Genomic DNA, 20,583 nt, shown 5'->3' with positions numbered 1-20,583 from the left:
TTTTGCATCTTCTAAAAACATATTTCATTCAGGAAGTAGGAGTGCACTGACATCTTGGAATACCTGCAAAGATTATCAGGATTGTCAGAAAGGTGGCATAATATACAGTATTTATTTAGCTGTTAGATGCCATCGACTCTCTTCCGGAATAATAACAAAAGATTGCATGGAAAAAAAAAAAAAAAAGGTCTCTGAATGTGAATGGCTAAATTGTGCATTATTCATGCGGCTCCAGAGTACACAAAAGGGTTGCTTCATGGAACACAAGGCGACGAGGAAAGAGTCATACCGGCCATGGTTTATTAAATGAGATAAATGGAGTGCAAGTTCACAGAAACATCACAACACGGAATAATAAGTAAATCGCACAAAACGTTTGTGAGACAAAGAAATGGCTGAGGCAGCACGAGTGTCGCTTTCCGAGGATGTCGATTAAGTGTGACGAACGGCGTATAGGCATACCGTCTCAGGTAAATGGCGACAATAGGACACCGATGGCTTCAAGAACATCACAGTTGACCCCTCATCCGGGGTATCGATGCTAGTGTCGCGTATCTCGATGCCTCGTCCACAAGATAAGAAAAGAACCCAACGAAGTACCACTTAGCTTGGCAAACCCAAAACAAAAGCTCCAAACACCAAACAAAATTCAACGATAAGCTCATTAAGTAAAAGGTACACTTTTTGCTTTTAGTATCAAACGTGAACAATGTGAAAAACATATACTTTTATATAGTGCAACAAACTTACACGCTATCTGCATTACACTTGGTTAAAAATACTCCGTATTTATCGCCAGCGACATGAATGAGGACGATGCTCAAGATATCTATCGGGAACAGCAGAGATTTTGAGGGCTTGGGCCACCATTGTCACCGTCGGGCCTTCTGTCGCTAGCCCGGTAGTTGAGTTGCTTGGAAGCTCAGTTGCATCAAAGTAGGCTACAGCTGGGTAGCTTACAAACAGCAGGCCAACTGTCATGGCTCCTCACCAACTCATCTCTTGCTGGCCTGTTATTTGATTGCTGAACTCCCAATCCAAATGCTCTTTCGTTATGTCTGCGGATGCAAACTGGTCGTCTGATATTAAGCGTATTGCTGTGAAAGAAATGTCAGGTTTTCTACCAGAAAATCAGAATAAGAAGTGTGGCATGGATTGATATGGCAAATAGTGACAGTCTTCTCAAAGAAAGAAGATTGAAGTAGAATTTTGTTCTGTTTTTCCCCCCCCCCATTATCCAAGCTGTGTGAAGCCTGGTGTTGGCTTAGCAGTTAGGGTGCCGGCTTGGGATCCTTGGATCGTGGGTTTGAATCCCGGTCATCACTGAATTAACACCAGGGGGGTTGACTCAGCCTGTCATCCTTCTGAGTTCGGCAAATTGAGTACCTGTTCACTGGCAATTCCCTGTGTGTCGTAAGAGGTGACCAACAGGGTTGGCGACAGGAAGGACAGGAAGGCCATAAAACATTGCTTCAAAAAGGGGACCAGTGGTGCCCAAAAAAGGCCAACCCCTGCTCTGCGGGGAAAAAATGGCCTCTAAAGGTGGTTCGTATTTTACTTTATCCAAACTATCCACGTGGGTTCACCACAATACAGCATCAGGCAGTGTTTCCTTTCTTAACATTCCCTGCAAGGACAAATTTATAGAGCGGATGCGTTACAATTACAACAACGTGTAATTAATGCGTTGATTTCCTTTTCCGTTCTGACATATTCGTGGACATTTTCCCCTTTATTCGTTGACAGCCCTTGAACACAATATGTCAAACACAGCGAGTAAACAAGCTTCATAACAAAAAGCAACATGTGTTAAATGTCACAGGCATGTACGCAAATTAACTCCAAGCTCACGTAGAAAGCCGGGTCACACTTTCAGGAAGGTTTCAATCTAGCATAATTGGAATTTCCGCAGAGCACAGACCGCTTACCGAGAAGTCACGATTGCCGGCAGAATAACAACTTACGGATCGAAACATCTTCCAGGCAAGTGGGATTTTATCCCACACCTCCCCACCCACAAATTCCCCGTTGTCACGTGCCCTCATGGTACAATTTTTCCTTGTACCATCGGACAACCTCCTTTGGTGTAACTGCGCTCAATTTACCAAGAATAGGCCTCCCACGTTTGGAAACATTACTCTTCATTCTCTTCCCACAAATTCACTAAAGTATAAATGGGAATCTTAGTTGTTTGGCAAAAATAGGATAAATAAAAATAACAAAAGCAATGAAAAGGTTCAAAAACATCTGTAGCGACCTTTTGACTTTGGCTGGAAACTGCACAATCTAGAACCAACAACGTTTGGCAAATTCTTCGTGAAATCGAGTTGGTTCTAAATAATATACAGCGTTAACAATAAGTGCATCAGTTGTTCAAAGCAATTGCTTAATTTCGAAAATGTACATTTTCGAATGCATGCAAGATGTATAATAACAAAAAAATATATAGTTTCCACTGAGAACAATACATCTCGGAAAATAAACATCCCAAGAGAAAACCTTTTCGAAAAGTTTGCGTGAGCGCATAAATAAGGAGGAAAAACAACTTTACAATAGCTCCACAAAAGCAATTGTACGAGTATAATTTTCCTCTGAAAATAAACTATGTTGCTCTTTTAGGCTCCATTTCCTCATATGCCCTTACGTACTGGCCTGTAGTGCGGCTCACGACAGAATCAAATTGGCTTCGCAAAACCAGCACAAGGAATACACAAACACAGCTTGCTCATACCACGACGGTGGATGATATGCAAGTAGTAAATCAACAACCTGGCATCTCCTGCAATGAAGCCAAAGCACAAGGCCTGGTGCTCTCACATCACAAGCAGGTCAGTGGCCTCCCTGCTTTTACCTCTAAAGCTCCCTCTGCTTTCCCAGTCCGCTGACCTTTCCCAGGAACTCCAGGATCCACAGTCTTCCAGTAACCCCGTCCTTATTAAACTTCCTAATTCCTAATGAAACTTCCTAAATAAACTTCCTAATGAAAAGGTTCAGGGTGACTGCACGCCTCAACTCTGTTGTTCATTTTTTTCGCCTGTTTGTGAAATTGCCTTCCAAAGACGGTTGAATCCCACTCTTTCCTTCAGGACTTTCAGCAAGCAGTGAACCACAATTTCACATCATCCCGTTTCCCTACCTGCGATCTTTTCTACCCACATGAATCCGAACAAAGTAAATATTTAAACTTGCAAGTTTCTATGTCTCTCTCTCTCTCCTCTTTTGCAGTTTGTTCATTGCCTTGTTTAATGCGTCCAACTGTTGCACCATTGCCCCACTGTCTGTTCATTCCCTTTTTGTCTTCCCTAACCTCACTCTTCCACGAGTCTAGCTCTTGTATAGCAACACAAATATTTATGAATCAATGATCATTCTCCTTTAAATAGTTACCAAAATTAATAAACCGTAATTCTCCATGAAAAATCTTTACAAAGACTTTTTTTTTTGCCAGCAAGAACTTAATGCGCTTTATGGAAAGGAAAAACATAAATGAAATGTTGCATCACTGAACCAATGGTTTGTCTTGAGGTTAAAGCAAGAGGAAGATATATGATAAATGTCACATGCCATTTGATAAGATTAACCCACTTATCTTCAGGCAACCCCATTTGTTGGGCCAAAATAAACGGCTACAACATTCAGTAGAGAGAGGATTTTGTGGCTGGATAGCATCATTCTTCTCCACTCCAGGGCCTTTAGAAAGAATTGTGACTTCTCTCACTCTCACTAATCCCGCTGAACAACCAAGCCAAGAAAGATGGCCATAAAACAAAGTTTTTAACTCTCTTCAATCGACCTCAGCATTAGCTGCAAAACAAGAAGGTATTGCATTTTGGTCCTTTCAAAGTGTCTGCCATTCTGTTGTTAGGCTAGCCTCTGCTTTCCATCGATCTAGCCTCCGGTGTTGGTGGTGCCAAGGCTGAAGCTAAGACGAGGCAGCATATGTAGTCCGTCAGGAGGGCTGGACAAAGCACTATACTGCTGTGGTTCTCCACGTGGCGGTGGCTCCGTCCATTTCCTCCCACCTGTTGACGGCAGCACATTAACCGGTCAAGCAAATAGAACTTAAACTACAACAACGTGGACATTTTAAATAGGTTGTTAACACTTTAAAAACATCAATAACTCCAGAAATATGTGATGCACCTTTCAAACAACAATTCTTTCCAGCGTGCCACTTTGGAAATGGGTACAGCACATTTTAACTTCCTTTTGTGTTTTGTTTGTATGAACAAGTAATGGAATAATGTGACCCTATGGAAAATGTTTTTCGAGTTTGTTTTATCCTCAAAAATAGACCGAGCCTTAAAAAAAAATTTGGCCTTAAAAACCTACCCTTATGAAGGGGGACAGACATCTGAACAAACAGACAAACTGACATCATGTTTTATATGGTAGATACTGTATATGTATACAGTGCCCTCCTTAAGTATTTGAAGAGTGAAGTCAGATTTGTTATTATTTCTGTGTTCTCAAGAAATTTGGATTTGAGATCAAAAGATGAATATGAGGCAAGAGTACAGAAAGTCAGCTTTTATTTAATGGTATTTCTATGAATATACGTTTTCCATTGTAGAACAATAGCACTTTTTATGTTCAGTCCCCCCATTTTAGTTAAGCACATGTAATGGAACAGATCAACTTGAAGTAAGTTAAACTAGTATAATAGTTAGAATTTGGTTGCATACCCCTCGCATGGAATAACTGCATCAAGTATGTGAACAAATGACATCACAAAACCCTTAGTATCTCCCTTTGAGATACTTTTTCAAAAGTTTTTCTCTGCAGCAATTTTCAGTTGTTGTTTGTTTTGGGGGATTTCTGACTTTAGTCTCCTCTTCAGCAGGTGAAATGCTGCTCCATTGGATTTAAATCAGGAGATTGGCTTGGCCAGTTCCAAAGGAAGTCATGCAAGCCCAAGGCATTGGCTCATATTCGTCCTGACCTTATGTTCGCATCAGGTGAGCAAGGTGCTCTCTCTCCCTCTCTCCCTCTCTCCCTCTCTCCCTCTCTCCCTCTCTCCCTCTCTCCCTCTCTCCCTCTCTCCCTCTCTCCCTCTCTCCCTCTCTACCTCTCTACCTCTCTCCCTCTCTCCCTCTCTCCCTCTCTCCCTCTCTCCCTCTCTCCCCCTCTCCCTCTCTTCCTCTCTCTCTTCCTGTCTAATTTACCCAGAGGGATTGACGCAAGCCTGTTATGTGTATAGAGTAAGCTAAGAATGTGTAAGGGCCGAAGTTCTTTTCTATGACACTGCATTGCTTAGAAATATTGCATGTAAATGCATGTTTTTAAACCATATAAACTGTTTCCAACCTGCTCGATTGTCTGTTTCTCCATTGGTTAGATATAGCATACATAATAAATAGATGGGAAGTTCTATCCCATTGATTCGCTGCGCTAGTTTAGCCGAGCTCCCACCTGTGGTTTTGCTCAGTCGTACATAATAAGTAGACAGAGTGGGAAGTCAAGACCGTGGTTCCCCATCTGAGAAGGGCTACATCCCCGGTAAAGTAACGCGAGCCTTCGTGCAGGGATCCTGCCAGATTTATCCTCCTCAGATGGCATGCATGGTTGCTCAGCATCCCGTCGGGTCGCAGAGTTATCCGTAGTTTGTTGGTTTCAGGGTGTCAGAGGTCGTGTAGTGGGTCCAAGCCGACCCCTCGTGAGCTCCATGCATTCCCCCGAACCTACAACAACATACGTATGTATGTATATGTATTATACAGTGCATTCAGAAAGTATTCAGACCCCTTCACTTTTTTCACTTATGTTGCAGCCTTACACTGAAATCGTTTAAATTCATTTTTTCCCTCATCAATCTACACTCAATACCCCATAATGACAAAGCGAAAACAGGATTTTAGAAAGTTTTGCAAATTTACTAAAAAGAAAAAACTGAAATATCACATTGACATAAGTATTCAGACCCTTTGCTATGACACTTGAAATTTAGCTCAGGTGCCTCCCATTTCTCTTGATCATCTTTGAGATGTTTCTACACCTTGATTGGAGTCCACCTGTGGTAAATTCAATTGATTGGACATGATTTCGAAAGACACACACCTGTCTATATCAGGTCTCACAGCTGACAATGCATATCAGAGCAAAAATCAAGCCATGAGGTCGAAGGAACTGCCTGCAGAGCTCAGAGACAGGATTGTGTCGAGGTACAGATCTGGGGAAGCCTACAAAAATATTTCTGCTGCATTAAGGTTCCCAAGAGCACAGTGGCCTCCATACTTCTTTAATGGAAGAAGTTTGGAACAACCAGGACTCTTCCTAGACCTGGCCGCCCGGCCAAACCGAGCAATCGGGGGAGAAGGGCCTTGGTAATCGAGGTGACCAAGAACCCGATGGTCACTCTGCCTGAGCTCCAGAGATCCTGTGTGGAGATGGGAGAAACTTCCAGAAGGACAACCATCACTGCAACACTCCACCGTTCTGGGGTTTATGGCAGAGTGGCCAGACAGAAGCCTCTCCTCAGTGAAAGATGCATGAGAGCCCACAGAATCTTGTTTCTCACAGTCTGAGAGTCCTTTAGGTGCTTTTTTTGCAAACTCCAAGTGGGCTTTCATGTGTCTTTCTCTGAGGAGAGGCTTCCGTCTGGCCAATCTGCCATAAACCCCAGAACGGTGGAGTGTTGCAGTGATGGTTGTCCTTCTGGAAGTTTCTCCCATCTCCACACAGGATCTCTGGAGCTCAGGCAGAGTGACCATCGGGTTCTTGGTCACCTCTATAGTATTACCAAGGCCCTTCTCCCCCGAATGCACAGTTTGGCCGGGCGGCCAGCTCTAGGAAGAGTCCTGGTTGTTCCAAACTTCTTCCATTTAAGAATTATGGAGGCCACTGTGCTCTTGGGAACCTTCAATGCAGCACAAATTTTTATGTCGGCTTCCCCAGACCTGTTCCTCAACACAATCCTTTCTCTGAGCTCTGCAGGCAGTTCCTTCGACCTCATGGCTTGGTTTTTGCTCTGATAAGCTTTGTCAGCTGTGAGACCTTATATAGACAGGTGTGTGCCTGTCCAAATCATGTCCAATCAATTGAATTTACCACAGGTGGACTCCAATCAAGGTGTAGAAACATCTCAATGATGATCAAGAGAAATGGGAGGCACCTGAGCTAAATTTCAAGTGTCATAGCAAAGGGTATGAATGCTTATGTCAATGTGATATTTCAGTTTTTTCTTTTTAATAAATTTGTAAAACTTTCTAAAATCCTGTTTTCTCTTTGCCATTATGGGGTATTAAGTGTAGATTGATGAGGGAAAAAATGAATATAAACTATTTCAGCATGTCTGCAACATACCAAATTGTGAAAAAAGTGAAAGGGTCTGAATACTTTCTGAATGCACTGTATATACTGGAGTGACTCAGCACGCTCCGCATGCCTCACCACACGTTGTTTCAGAGGGATAGGCATCTTTGACCATTTTGGTGTCTTTTGGGTATTTGGGGTCTTTCAGGTCTTCATGGTGTTTTGGGTCTTCATGGCCATTTGGGTCTCCAGGGTCTTTTGGATGCTCTGGGCCTTTAAGGGTATTTTGGATCTTTGGGGTGTTTTGGATCTTCGGAGTCTTTGGGGTATACAGGGTCTTTTGGGTTTTCAGGGGCTTTTGGGTCTTCAGGGTCTTTTGGTTCCTCTGAGTCTAAGAATCTTTTGGGTCTTTGGGGTGTTTTGAGTCTTTGGGATCTTTTGGGTCTTCAGGGTGTTTTGGGTCTTTGGGTTATTTTGGGTATTTGTGGACATTTGGGTCTTCAGGGTCTTTTGGGTCTTAAAGAATATTTTGGGTCTTCAGGGTGTTTCGAGTCTTAGGGGTCTTTTGGGTCTTTGGGATGTTTTGGGTCTTCAGGGTCTTTAAGGGTCTTTGTGGTCTTCAGGGTGTTTTGGGTCTTCAGGGTGTTTTGGGTCTTCAGGGTGTTTTGGGTCTTCAGGGTGTTTTGGGTCTTCAGGGTGTTTTGGGTCTTCAGGGTGTTTTGGGTCTTCAGGGTGTTTTGGGTCTTCAGGGTGTTTTGGGTCTTCAGGGTGTTTTGGGTCTTCATGGTGTTTTGGGTCTTCAGGGTGTTTTGGGTCTTCAGGGTGTTTTGGGTCTTCAGGGTGTTTTGGGTCTTCAGGGTGTTTTGGGTCTTCAGGGTGTTTTGGGTCTTCAGGGTGTTTTGGGTCTTCATGGTGTTTTGGTCCTTCTGGGTGTTTTGGGTCTTTTAGGTTATTTTGGGTCTTCATGGTTCTTGGTGGTCTTAAGGGTCTGGGGGACTTAAAGGGTCATCAAAGGTCTGAGGGGTCTCGGCAGTCTAAACGTAATTAAGAGTTCACGGAATGTGTTTTGGGTGTTAATTTTATTTGAAGAATACGTTTTGGTCGCATATAAACATACATAACCATATACGTTTGCTCTATTATAATAAGATTATTGGGGAAAATGCCAGGGGCATTGAAAAGGCCCCTTTATATGGTATGTGCCATTTGGCAAAGTACAGAAAAGAAGGGGCATTCAAAAAAAAAAAATCTGGTGCATGCTGGACTACCCTTGTGTTCTTAGGAGGAACCAAGTAATGCTCTAGAAAAGTTCATATAAAGGGACGCCCTACATATATAGGTTAAAACCCATCAGTACGTAAAGTTTTCTGTGTACCTTGAATCCGAAAACACATAAGTTAATGTGCATATGTGTGAAATCTAATTTGTTAAAAAAAATTAATAAAGCTATATACTATGTACATAGCATGTACTATGTACCAACCAACTGCAGACATGTTGGGTGTGATGTATTCTTCGGGGAAAAGCGTTGGACAAGCACCATGTATGTGCACATTATAGGCAACAATTGGATTAGATGAAAGAATTGTACACATGTGCAGTGCAGCCTCTTTTACCAGTCCCTTTTGGACCATAATTGCACATTACATAAACTTGCAAGTGTTGACATTACAGACATATTGGACAAACGTGACATGTACATGATGAATACTGATGATAATAAGAGATGATGGATGAATTGTATATGTGCACCTACTTCTGCAATAAAATAGAAAACTAATATTATGTATGGCATTTTAATAATTTACAGAAAAATGAAGGACCACCAAGAGGTCCGTTTGAAACCAAGAGACTGGAACTGCATTGAAAATACATTTACTTCTTCATGCAGGTGTATGAATCAAATTGGCACCCCTTTATATGAACTTTTCTTTTCCAGAGCATTACTTGGTTCCTCCAAAGAACACAAGGGTAGTCCAGCATGCACATAAGTTTTTTTTTTTTTTTTGAATGTCCCTTCTTTTCTATACTTTGCCACGTGGAATATACCATATATAAAGGGGCCTTTTCTATGCCCTGACATTTTCGCCAGGAATTGTTGTGTAGATCACACTCAATAAATTTCAAACCGATCGGACTAAGCATTCTACTTGTCAAATTATGACGTCATAATTGAGGCGCCAATGACGTCATCGTTAACAACACTCATTCCGCATGTGGAGTTCTTTACAAAGAGCAACGTTTCAATTTTTTCCATCGAGCAGTTTCGGAGATATAGACGTGCAACTTTTTCGGTTTTTCCAAGGTGGTGACCTGTACCTGTACCACAAGGTGGTGACCTATGACGTCATAATTATCATTAAAAATGATGCAGAAGGAGGCACTCCTATGGTGAAAATTTCGTGTTCATTGGACCAACAGTTGCAGAGAAAAACATTCATTCTGTACTGATCAGATCAAGCGTTATACTTGTCGAATTATGACGTCACAATGAAGGTACTGATGACATCCTCATTAACATATCTTATTCCCCATGGGGAGTATTTGACAATGACCCACGTTTAATTTTTTTTTCCATTGTGTGGCTTCTGAGATGGAGGTGCAACTTTTTTCCAAGATGGCATCCATACCATGTGACTTATGACGTCATAATTGTGAATAAAAAATTCTACAGGAGGAGGCACTCGTATGGTGAAAATTTCGTGTCAATCGAATCAACGGTTGCCAAGAAAATGAATTTTTAAAATGCAGACACTCATACGTACACCACACATACGCAAACGATCACCTAACTCTGCTTTTCGCTTCGTTAGTGCAGGGTAATAAATAACAATATTAACAACAATTGTTAGTAATAAAAAGAATAACGTGATACCCCCTGGCTGCTCCCGAAGATATATTTCAAATTATTTTATGTGACTAGGTGGACTGCTGGTCAATAGTACCAGGATACCATTTAATAGACGTACGTAATTAATAGACAGAAAGGATTCCTACACACACACACACACTTTTATCATAACGTAACTTACTAAACTCACCTAACACCACGAGCCACCTGGCGAGCTGTCCACAAGCTGATTGGTAATACAAGACATTCCCAGGACTTGTGCCAGACAGAGGAGCCGTTTCTGATTTGCCGCTTTTTCAACGAACAAAGTTAATTTCGGTAACACTGTCATCTGTGCTCCTGTCGAGTTAAACATCAGGAAAAACGTGTTTTAAATAGATTAATCACGTGACAATGCTTTATTTCCTTGAGATGGAGCATTCCCTTTGTGCTGTTTATTGATTGTGGACCACGTTCGGTGGGGTTGGGGCCCCGATATATTGGGGAGGGGTGGGGGCGTGTTATCTGGGGGCACTGATATATTGGGGAGGGGTGGGGGTGTGTTATCTGGGGGCCCTGATATATTGGGGAGGGGTGGGGGCGTGTTATCTGGGGGCCCTGATATATTGGGGAGGGGTGGGGGCGTGTTATCTGGGGGCCCTGATATATTGGGGAGGGGTGGGGGCGTGTTATCTGGGGGCCCTGATATATTGGGGAGGGGTGTGTTATCTTGGGGGCCCGATATATTGGGGAGGGGCGTGTTATCTGGGGGCCCTGATATATTGGGGAGGGGTGGGGGTGTGTTATCTGGGGGCCCCGATATATTGGGGAGGGCGGGGCTGTGTTATCTGGGGGCCCCGATATATTGGGGAGGGGGGGCGTGTTATCTGGGGGCCCTGATATATTGGGGAGGGGTGGGGGCGTGTTATCTGGGGGGCCCAATATATTGGGGAGGGCGGGGGCGTGCTATCTGGGGGCCCCGATAAATTGGGGAGGGTGGGGGCATGTTATCTGTGGCCCCGATATATTGGGGAGGGGCGGGGGCGTGTTATCTGGGGGCCCCGATATATTGGGGAGGGGCGGGGGCGTGTTATCTGGGGGCCCTGATCTATTGGGGAGGGCGGGGGCATGTTATCTGGGGGCCCCAATATATTGGGGAGGGCGGGGGCATGATCATCTGGGGGTCCCGATATATTGGGGAGGGGCGGGGCGTGTTATCTGGGGGCCCCGATATATTGGGGAGGGGCGTGTTATCTGGGGGCCCCGATATATTGGGAGGGCGTGGCGTGTTATCTGGGGGCGCTGATAAATTGGGGGGGGGGTGGGGGCATGTTATCTGGGGGCCCCGATATATTGGGGAGGGGTGGTGGGGCGTGTTATCTGGGGCCCCCATATATTGGGGATGGGCGGGGGCATGTTATCTGGGGCCCCCATATATTGGGGAGATGTGGGGGCGTGTTATCTGGGGCCCCCATATATTGGGGAGGGGCGGGGGCGTGTTATCTGGGGGCCCCGATATATTGGGGAGGGGGGGCGTGTTATCTGGGGGCCCCGATATATTGGGCCCCGTGCAATTGCAGGGGATACACACCCCTAACGCCGCCACTACCTCCATCACTCCAAAATATTAACCTGAGTAGCGTTTGAAGCTAAAACAGGTTCACTGCTTATAATAATTCCACACAATAAACAATTTGATGTGGAGCAATGCTCATAACTAGCCGAAACCCATGGAACATCCACGGAAGGGAGGATGTGGTGTATGGATAGAGTGTACCATTATGGATGGCATAGGGGATTTGCTTGTCCGAGTAAGAGTTAGGAAGAAAGATGAGAATGAAGAGTGCGTATATGAACAACGATCGCCGACACCGGCACAAATGCATGCTCTGGATTGTCCAATCAGCGGACGGCTTGCTTCGCCTTCGCCCAGCAGACGCCAATACGATGGCGTCGTAAGATGGCGTCGTATCGGCAGTTAATCGGATGCTTTTGGGCCCCAACGTCGGCTAATTCAGATTTTTCGAGTATGGCTGTACGTGATAAACAAAGAGCGCGGTTCGTAGATCGTAAATCCATTAGTGCCATGGGCATCGGGTCACTGGGTGCGGCGTAAAAGGGATAACAAAGTCGAGTCCTTACGCTATTATTATATAGATGAAGCTGAAATTCAGGTTTAAGAATAATTAAGTTTTAAATACGAACAAAATGCATTTGCTCATTCTGCAAGATGTTCATTTGTTCATGATTCAAGACGATATAAAAGACTTGGAAAAAGTAATGGGGGGAAAAATATTCAACGAAGATGAGATTTGAACCCACAACCCCTAGTTTGGGAGTCTGATGCTTTATCCATTAGGCCATTGCGCTGGCACATTATATTTGTGTAATAATATTTGTAAAGGGAAATAAAGTGTGTATGTATATATTGTTGCGGTTTTGAAATAAAGGTTAATTTCCCCTCTTAGTTAGTTACACCACAACGTAGCCTCACGATAGTTCAGTTATTTCTTAGTGAATGTAAGCGTAGCCCTTTCCTGTGTTTAGTCTTGCGATGAGTAGGCTAGTGAGATTAGGTGTTCTTATGGCGCTTTGGTTTTGGTTTAGCACTGAAATACCACGCGGCAGGCCTGAACGAGTCGACCGAGGCCGAAGGAAGGCGGGGCAGGAGGAGCCATCGGTAAGCACGAGCCGCCAATCAGGGCTCGAGGGGAGTGGCTTACCACTGCGGCAGGAGGCGGGGTTTGGAACATTCGAGTCGGTCCGGGGCGGGGCCATATAACCCTGCTCCGATCCCCCACGTCAGATGAGACGGAGACGAGAGGAGACGGCGGATCAGGAGCGCACGAGATTAAGAGAACGAACGGCACGAAAAGGCAGAACATATTGAATTGCCTCGTTGTACATGAACTTTGCCCTGTTCCCCACACTCTGCGCAGTATTAATCGTGCGCTGTAAAGAACGACCCATGCCTGGCCATAGACGCGCGATTTCCCTCCTGCCTGCGGGGGCGTGTTATCTGGATATCTGCTGCCTGGATACGTGCCGTGACTGCCAGCGGGCCACGCCGGGTGAGCTGTCCCGGAGCGACCGAAGCAGGCGCGTTTGGCGCACGAACATCCTTCCTCCATCTCCCCGTGTATGTGAGTGGGCACATTGTCTGGGAATTAAGTTAAGACTGACTAAGCTCTGCCCTGTGTCCCTTTCCTTCTACCAATCCTTGTACATAGTGTAAATAAATCCTGTTCTTTCTTCTGATTTGACCATCCTGTCTCTTCCATCATTGGCTTCGCATGGTACGACTAAAACCGCTCTAATCGGGTTCCAATAGAAAAGTAACAGTACGTGATACACATTCCGCTCGGGCGTACTCGATTAAGCGTGGCTCATGCGAGGCTCGATCCCCGCTTCCGTTGCGGCGTGGGTACCAAAGGTACGTGTGAATTTGTCCCGAAACCCTTTTCCACGTTTGCCCAGAAGTGGCGACTCAGTCTCGCGGACCCGAAGACCAAGGGGGAAAAAAGGAGTTTAATCTCCCCTTTGTGACGGGAACGGGCTTCGGGGGATATGTTTGTGACGGGAACGGGCTATATCTATATATATATAAAGTAGTAAAGTATGTTTGTTTGTTTGTCCTCTTATAACTCGAGAACTACTCATCGCAGAGAAAAACCAAAGGCATATTCGGAATCAGTACGTCTCAGAGCAACTACAGCACACCTTAAATTTAAAAAAAACTTCGGGTTTTAAAATTAGCGTATTAGCACAGAAGCGCTAGCAGAAGAGGGAGGGAATCGAAGGGAGGGAGCGCAGCGCTCCCTCTAGTGCTTCGCAGCGCCAGCGCTTCTGTTAGCGTAATGGTGCACAGGCGGTTCTCACTCTTGCGCATGCCCAAATGCGCTGTTCCGGTGCTTCATATTCCTGCAAAGACTTTGGCGCATGCGCAAATGACGACACATGGGCCACTGTATGTTCGTTTAATACGTACGCGCTTTGATGGGCGGGGTGTATGGCGTTCATGAAATGGTCGAATGCGGAAGTGCTTGAAGCCGTTGCGAGCGACTCGCACGATCTCTTGTCATGGTCCACAAGATTATCACAGAGACGTGCAGCTTCCAGCATTACGAGATATGATAGAGACCTAACTTTTGAGACCGGTCCCAGCCTTCTAGGCCCCGTGGTTGGTTCAGACGACCCCGACAAAGGACGTGTTGGATTTTATCGCGAGCCGATTCGAGCGCCGACGTGCCGGCGAACAAAACATTCATATCTTTTTAACGCGTGGTTCGATTTTTACAAAATAAACATTTTCTTGAAGGGCTGAACCGTGCGCTCACAACGACACCGAGTTTGACCCTGGGAGAGCCGTTTTGCGCCGGCAAAGGTGCCTTGTTTTCCCTGATGACCATGTCGTGCTGCATAGATTACCATAAATTATAATATACTAGGGCATACCCGTACGTGGGTGCAATGCCCGTACGTGGGTACGTGGGTACGTGGGTGCGAGTACGGTGACAACCCCCCCCCCCCTCTATTTACATGAAATGGTTTGGTTCATGAAATGTTTTGGTCCATTCGCAACGCCAAAGCGAACGGCGAACGCTTTACATGAAATGGTTTGGTTCATGAAATGTTTTGGTTCATTCGCAACGCCAAAGCGAACGGCGAACGGCTTGCGAGTACAGTGACAATCCCCCCCCCCCCCCCCTCTATTTACATGAAATGGTTTTTATTAGTTTTAAAACATAGTTTAACGCCAACATAGCGCCAACATAGTTTGCAAACGTGAAATAAATGAATACGCTCTCAAATGTGCCATCCGAGGCAGAGTGTGTTCGCCACGTTCGGCACACGCGATAGCTCGCTGCTCTCTGATTGGTTGAATCGTTTTTTGGACATAGCTCGGTAAGTAATTGTCCGATTAATATGAAACCTTGAAAAGGCACATCCTCGGGTCCCCAGCAATATACCTGGCAAGTTTAAAGTATATCGGACCCGTGGTTGTCGAGAAACAGCGGTCACAGACAAACAAACAAACAAACACACAGAGATTACTGGAATTATAGATAGATTACTGGCGGCGCGTTCCGTGACGTCACGGCTCACTTAATTGCAATTATCTCTGGGATTCCTTGGCCGAATCGCACCAACTTCTATATATATAAAGCAGTAAAGTACGTTTGTTTGTCCTCTTATAACTCGAGAACTACTCATCGCAGAGAAAAACCAAAGGCATATTCGGAATCAGTACATCTCATAGCAACTACAGCACACCTTAAATTTTAAAAAAAACTTTGGGTTTTTAAATTAGCGTATTAGCGCAGAAGCGCTAGCAGAAGAGGGAGGGAATCGAAGGGAGGGAGCGCAGCGCTCCCTCTAGCGCTTCGCAGCGCCAGCGCTTCTGTTAGCGTAATTAGCGTATTTCGGAACGTTAATTTTTCAACTTCATTATTCGGAATCAGTACCTCCCAGAGAAACTTCGTAATGTTAATTTTTCAACTTCATCCGATTGACATGGGACCAACGGCATGTGACAGAGAGTGAAACATACATGCTACATTTATTTGACGACAATGAGTTCCGACTTCCGGGTTCGTGCCGCCAACCCTGTTAGGCGCCTCTTGCGGCACACAGGGAATTACCAGTGAACTGGTACTCGATTTGCCGACCTCGGTAGGATGACAGGCTGAGTCAACCCCCCTGGTGTTAAGGGGGAGGAGGAGGGGAGGGGGAAGAGGAGGGCAGGGGAACGGGGGGGAGTGGGGAGGGGGAGGGGAGGGGGAAGTGGGGGAGGGGGGGGGAGGGGCCCTTCTTCCCCCGGGCACCCCCACACCCTCCCCTTCCCCCTTCCCCTCCCCCCCTCCCCCCTTCCCCCTCCCCCCATTCCCCTCCCCTCCTCTTCCCCCTCCCATCCTCCTCCCCCGCCCGGCAATGCCGGGTACTTCTGCTCGTATGTATATATATATATATATATACATATATACGTATATACATATATATATATATATATATATATATATATATATATATATATGTATATATATATATATATATATATATATATATATAGTTCCCCCTCCCACCATCACCCCCTCCCTCCTCTCCCACCATACGGGGCGTAACGCTTGTTCCCCCTCCATCCCCTCCCTTACCTCAAATGGCTACACAGTTGACACCGCATGTGACAAAGCCGAACGCCTCAACTCTGTGTTTGCCTCAAAATATTGTGTCCCAAACCCGTCTCTCTCTGTTCCCACCTTACCCAGTCGAACCCAGCTGGTCCTGGAATCTGTGTCCTTCTTTCCCGACAAGGTGGAGACGTTTATGTCAAACCTCGACTCTGATTCTGCAACGAGACCAGACGGCATTAGCCCACTTGTCCTACAATCCTGCTCTGCCACTCTATCTCACCTTCTCTCTGTTCTCCTCACCTCTCTTTTGCTCAAGGTCATCTGACATCAGCTTGGAAATCAGCCAACATTACCACATTACACAAAAAATCAAATCCTTCCTCTTCTCCAATGGCTTGATCTTGCATGATCAATTTGCATTCAGACTCGGTCAATCTACTTTTGCCATGCTGCTTCCACTGTCTCAACAATGAATGGAGGTCCTCAACCTCAAACAGGAAATCAGAACTATCTCCCTTGCCATAACATGTGCCTTCAATATTGTCTGGCACCCCGCTCTGCTCACCAAACTCTCCTTTTATGGTATCCATGGTAACCTCCACGCATGGTTTGCGGACTCCCTCTCCAGTCATAGTCAAAGTGTGGCCCTCAATGGAATTATCTCATCTCCTCTTCCTGTCCAGGCTGGATTTCCTCAAGGCAGTGTTCTGAATCCTGTGCTTTTTCTGGTCTTCATCAATGATCTTTCCGACTCGATGGAAAATCCTCTCTATCGCTTTGCTGATGAGTCCACTCTCGGCTGCTCCATATCTCAACCCTCAGACCGGCAAGCAGCAGCCTCTTCACTCTCTGCAGACCTGGCCAATATCACAAACTCATCAAACAAGTGGAACATGTCTTTCAATCCTGAAAAATCTCACACTCTCACTTTGTCTCTCCGAAAAGACAAACTGGACAACCCTCCCATCTACTTTCTCAACTATCCCCTCAAATACGTTCTGTCACTGAAGATTTTGGGTCTCACTATCTGCCATGATTTTTCCTGGGAAAACCACATTTCCAAGCTGGCCTACAAAGCCAGTAGCCGACTGGGCATCCTCCGTCATGTGAAGTCCTTTCTGGGCATTTCTGAGCCCCTCAACACATATAAAGCTTTCACCCGGAGCTTAATGGGATACTGCTCTTCATTCGGGGCTGGTGCACCTGCCTCACACCTAGCTCGGCTTCACGCTGTGGAGACCAAGGCTTTTACAATCATTGGAATCTGATTCAGAGGGCCTTTCACTCGACCACTGCAGGCAAGTTGGTGGTCTTTCTGTCTTCTACCGACTCCTCTCCCGCCCAGCCCCACCCCCCTGCTCTGTCTGTGCTCTGTCCCCCAAATATTCCTTCAGGTCGCACAAGATCTGACAGCAACCCTTTTCTGGTGAAACTTCCAAAATCAAGACTCTCTGCTCACCTTCACTCTTTCATTCCTCTTTTCTCCCACCTCTGGAACTAACTCCCACCATCTCTTCAATCCCTCTCCTCCCTCCAGGTCTTTAAAACAGCTGTTCTCCACCATCTCTTATCTTCCCCCATCGAAAACTTTGATCTTTTCTACCCCGTTAAAACACCCCAAATCCACCTCTTTCAATCTACAACTGTTTTCCTGACATTCATATTTGTGTTCATTTGCTTTATGCCGTGTACAGCTCGCCCCCTTCCCTCCTCCCCCACCAACTCCCCAACTCGCTCCCTTCCACAGATCTACCGACGTCCCTGTTCTCTACTGCTGCTGTGCTTGTGTGCTTCCCTCTTTCTCTCTCTCCCTCTTGTCTCCCACTCCCTTTATTGCATATTTTATGTGTCCATACATGTTTTCGTATTTAATGTGTTAGCTCTTACACGAGCTTCGACTCTGTATACAAAAAAAAAAAAATTGGGAAAAAGATCCAAAATAACCCAAAGACGCTGAAGACCCAAAATACCCAAAATTCACAAAAGACCCTGAAGACCCAAAAATACATTGAAGACCCTGTAAGACCCATAAGACCCTTTAGACCCATTAAACCCCAAGATCCTGAAGAACCTCAAGATCCTTAAGACCACTTTTACCTTGAAGACCCTTTCAATACTTTAGACACCTTGAGATCCCTTCACTCTTCTAACCTTTTGTACCCTTTAAGTCTTTATACTCCCCTTAAGTCCCATTCGACCTGTTCGACCTTAACACCATTTAGACCGCTGATACACTTTAGGCCGATTAGACAGCTTCGACCCTTGACCATTTAGACGTTAGAATTTTACACCACATGGACATTTTTTGATTGCAAATAAATAACAAGTCAGGAAACGACGATGGTTCACGAGCGAGCGGTATTCAATGACAAAGGTCAAAACCGACATTGAAAATATATTAATAGGAATGTATTATCTGTTATGAGGTTAGTTAGCTACACAATACCGAAAATTCGGTTCGATTCCGACAACTTTGAAACGTTGACCTTTGTGACCTTCAAAGGTCAAAGGTCGAGGATTCTGAAATTTGTTGGAAAACTTGTATTTCATTATGTATGTGATAATATAAGATCATGTACGACATTTCACCCTATCAGGAAGTGAACAATGTAATAAAACCATCAAAAATCGACTTCTTAATTTTGTGACCTTGTGACCTTTACCTTGTGGCGAAAATGAAAAATCGAGCTCTGTGGGACTAGACACATGACATTGGCCTAACCAAATACCGAAACCCCTGTCAGATTCCACCAAACCCCTCGGAGAAGATGTAACCTGAACTCGATTACCCCCTATAAAGAAAACCTTTTTCGGGCGTGGCTCCGCCCACAATGGGCGCAATACGCCCACTCTACGCAGGACACAACTGGATCATGATATCAACCTCCCACCCAAGTTTCATCAAGATCGGATATCATCGGGTAGTTGTGCTGTGGACAGACAGACACACACACAGACAGACACACACACATGACGAATATAGTGGTCACTTGATAACTCGTGAACCAATATCATCAATATCACAAATTAATTTATCTACTATATCTACTATATCTACATGCTGAATGGAGAAGGTGGATCAGACTCGGCAACGGTTGCTGGAGTGAGATGTGCATGGAAGAAGTTTCGGGAACTGAGTGGCGTGCTGACGAGGAGGGGAGTGTCGTTGAAGCTGAAGGGAAAGGAAAGGTGTATGCTGCATGTGTGAGAAGTGTTATGATTTATGGGAGCGAGACATGGGTAATGAACGTAGAGCAGCAACGAAGGGTGGAAAGGGTGGAAATGCGAATGGTTCGATGGATGTGCGGAGTATCGTTGAGAGAGAGGAAGACAAATGATGAATTGCGAAAGATGATAGGAATAGAGCCTGTGATGGATGCTGTGAAGAGAAACAGGTTGAGATGGTTTGGTCATGTGTTGAGGAAGGATGAAAGTGACTGGTTGAAAAGAGTGATGGAAATGAATGTAGAAGGAAGTAGAAGACGGGGAAGACCGAGAAAGACTTGGCTAAAGATGGTGGAAGAAGAAATGCGGGTAAGGGGGTTAACAAGGAGAGATGCAGAAAATAGGGCAAAATGGAGAAGATTGTCATGGGGACCGCAAGGCTAACCCCCGCTCTAGCAGGGAAAATGGCCTTCAAATGCCTGTTGTTGTTGTTGTTTATAAGAGAGATGTCTGTCTGTGTGTGTCTGTCTGTCTGTCGCCATTTTTCTCAGAGATGGCTGAACGGATCTTCGTCAAACTTTCAGAGGTTAATCAGTCAGTGCCTGGGAGTGTTTTCAGCAAAAATAAAAATAAAAAAAATTGAAGAAAAAAAGATAGTTTTTTTGGAGTATTTTTTTAAAAAATCACTCGATAGTGCCTAAGCTTTTTAAAATTAATGACAGTTATATACAAGTACACATTCGCATAAATAAATACAAAACAATCACCAGACATTTGAATACAAATAAATCAAACAATTCCGGAAGTGTACGAAGTTGGTAGTGCGGCTTCTTCTTCTTCCTGATCGGCATCACACTTAACTCAGAAACGTGATGAACACCACATTCACCCCATTCACCCACCAGCATATATATGAACCCCCTTCCTCTCCTGCCTCCCCCCTCCCCTCCCCTTGTCCCCCTTCTCTCCCCTCCCCTTGCCCCCCTCTCCTCCCCTTCCCCCCCTCTCCCCTCCCCACCCTTCCCCTCCTCCTCCCCCCTCCCCCCTCCCCCCTCTCCCCTCCTCCCTCCCTCATCTCCCACCATCACCCCCTTCTCCCCCACCCCCTCTCCCCACCTCCCCCCTCACCTCCCCTCCCCTTCCCCTCTCTCTCCCCCTTCCCTCCTCCCCTCTCTCCCACCATCACCTCCTCCCCTCCCCTTCCCC

General features: G+C 45.4%; 1 protein-coding gene across 1 annotated transcript in view; it reads right to left on the bottom strand.

The window, feature by feature from the left end:
* Positions 1-284: 284 nt before the first annotated feature.
* The window catches only part of LOC137428947 (uncharacterized), a 127,386-nt gene continuing 107,087 nt past the window's right edge, over positions 285-20,583 (bottom strand). The window contains exon 5 of the mRNA XM_068118848.2: positions 285-4,022. The gene's annotated coding sequence lies outside the window, so the exon portion shown is untranslated. The remainder of the gene's footprint in view (positions 4,023-20,583) is intronic.

The sequence above is a fragment of the Myxine glutinosa genome, chromosome 6, assembly GCF_964187855.1.
Source record: "Myxine glutinosa chromosome 6, kmMyxGlut1.1, whole genome shotgun sequence".
In the NCBI taxonomy this organism is placed as follows: domain Eukaryota; kingdom Metazoa; phylum Chordata; class Myxini; order Myxiniformes; family Myxinidae; genus Myxine; species Myxine glutinosa.
The sequence above is the reverse complement of the archived record's forward strand: the minus strand, read 5'-3'. Positions and strand labels throughout refer to the sequence as shown.